This window comes from Etheostoma cragini, chromosome 20, assembly GCF_013103735.1.
Source record: "Etheostoma cragini isolate CJK2018 chromosome 20, CSU_Ecrag_1.0, whole genome shotgun sequence".
Classification (NCBI taxonomy): Eukaryota; Metazoa; Chordata; class Actinopteri; order Perciformes; family Percidae; genus Etheostoma; species Etheostoma cragini.
Window position 1 is genome coordinate 3,888,461 of NC_048426.1, and position 2,366 is coordinate 3,890,826.

A 2,366-nucleotide genomic window follows, 5' to 3' on the forward strand; every position below is an offset into this window, starting at 1 on the left:
TCATGGCTGGGATCGCCATGCTAGGTGATATTTCCCCCGCTGCTTGGCCTGGGAAAACATGTGATGTGGATGAGGTGCAGTGGCCAGACCGGAACAGAAGGGAGGATGCATCATAGTAGTTTTTTTTTTAGTTTTTTTTTACTGTAACTGTGTACAGTAAATTCTTCTGGTGTTTTGTATGTAGTGTATGTGCAACTTTGTGTTGGTTGGAAATGGGATGTGTACACTGTGTACATTGTTTTTGTGGGACAAATAAAATATATTTGTTACTGTGTATTTGTGTTTTCTGAGTATAAAAACAATCTTCTCAAATATTTTACAACACACTTATGTCTGTACTGTCTGTAGTGTAACACTGAACAAAAAAGGCCTAAGTCATTCTAGAGAATGGAGAAGAAGTGGTTTCCATTCCTCGTAGTGTTTTACATTGAGCACATCAGTGTTCAACTGGTTCTTATGAATGTCTTTTCATATGATGGTTTGTGTGTGTCATTTGAAAACAAAATACCATTTTGAGAAGAAATAACGTTTTGAATGTAAAGTTTAATTTTGCAGGAGAAATGAGCGGTTTTGCCCATTGTGTGTGTGTTTTTTGATTTGTGTGTAGTGTTCTGAGAATATGAGGCATTCTTTCAGAAAATGTGTGTAAACAATCGAGAAAAACTGTAAAATCTAAATTATAACAGCTGATTCACTTATTCTACACTATCCAATAGGATTAAAACACTGTTCTAGACCGTTCTACTAGAAGCAGATTTCACACTATTATAGCCAACAGTTTCACTTAGCGCTACAAGAGGAGTTTTGTAAAAACACTTAGAGAGAGAGAGATGGAGAGAGGGAGAGACATTGAGAGAAAATTAGAAAGAGAATGAGAGCGAGAGAGAGAGAGAGAGAGAGAGAGAGAGAGAGAGAGAGAGAGAGAGAGAGAGAGAGAGAGAGAGAGACAATGGGAGAGACAATGAGAGAGAAAGGGAGAGAGTGATGGATGGGATTGGCTCAGGAGTCAGTCACGGTTCAGCCTGATAACAGCTGAACACTGTGTGTGTGTCTGTCTGCTTGTGTGTGTGTGTGTGTTTGTGTATTTGTAACAACATTTTGACTCCTTTTCTTCAGCTTCCATCACCTTTTCTCTCTATTTACTGTGGGTGCACCTTACTGTATTCTATGTAAAACTATTATATAGCATTTTCAGGACATTTGTATTTTGTGTTTGTACTAGGACACGTTTACATGCTTTAATGTTAAAAAAAAACACTTTATTTTTCTCATACTGCCCATAGCTCTCTGTATAGGCCGCTCAGTAGGAGCGCCTGTCTCTTTAAGCCCCCCTCCCGACAAAGCCCAGTCTGCCCTGATTGGACAGAGTGTTTACTTCAACTGCCCTCCACGTTTCACTAGTATCAGCCAGGGGGGTAAGCCAGCCGCCGCAACCATTTTGTTGCTAACAAGCCATGTGGCAGTAGCTCAGTCCGTAGGGGTTGAGGACTGGAGGTTAGCTGGTACAAGTCTACATGTGGACCAAGTATGGTGTGTTAAGTATGGTAGTGGACGGATAGCTGGAGAGGTGACAGTTCACCTCCTGGGCACTGCCAAGGAGCTCTTGAGCAAGACATGAACCCCCAACTGCTCAGGCATGGGTAGCCCCTCTACTCTGACATTTCTCCATTTTGGTGCATGAATAGGTATTGAGCATGTGTGTTTAGTTCAGGCCTGTGTGTAATAACAACAAAGTGTAAATTGTCATTTCCCCTTGTGGGACTAATAAAGGATACATCAGTCTTCGATTGACCACCATTCATTTTGGCGCCATGGTGAACAACTTTACATCTGAAACGTTTTAAGACTCTATTTGTCCGTTTTATGATTTCTAAAGAAACACAACAATGTATAGAAGTCTCCATTACCTGGTATCTCACGTTATGGCTCTGTGGCAGACATTTTTGTAAAAACAGGCTAACAGTTGTGTCATAACCACGCTACTTCGTGATTCGCAAAATCACCTTATAGTACAGGATAAGCTCGCAGGAAGTTTCGACTTCGACTAATGTTAACTAGAATGTTGGTTAGCAGTAATTAGCATGTGCCTATGTAAATGTTAACTAGCATGTTAGTTAGCAGTAATTAGCCTGTGTCTATGTATATGTTAACTAGCATGTCAGTTAGGAGTAATTAGCCTGTGCCTATGTTAATGTTAACTGGCATGTAAGTTAGCAGTAATTAGGGTGTGCCTACCTTATCCCCTAACATATACCTACCTATCCGTCTCTGCTGATTGGGAATGAATGAGATTTCTCTTGCACAACTACCAGAAGACTTACAACTTTCAGACAGGTTGCCCACATCACATCTACTTCTTCAAGCTC

The 2,366-nt window shown here is 40.7% G+C and overlaps 1 long non-coding RNA gene across 1 annotated transcript in view; it reads right to left on the minus strand.

The window, feature by feature from the left end:
• The window catches only part of LOC117935903, an 18,685-nt gene extending 16,592 nt beyond the window's left edge, over window positions 1-2,093 (minus strand). Inside the window, exon 1 of the long non-coding RNA XR_004654843.1 lies at window positions 2,040-2,093. This is a non-coding gene — a long non-coding RNA (uncharacterized LOC117935903). The remainder of the gene's footprint in view (window positions 1-2,039) is intronic.
• Window positions 2,094-2,366: the final 273 nt, after the last annotated feature.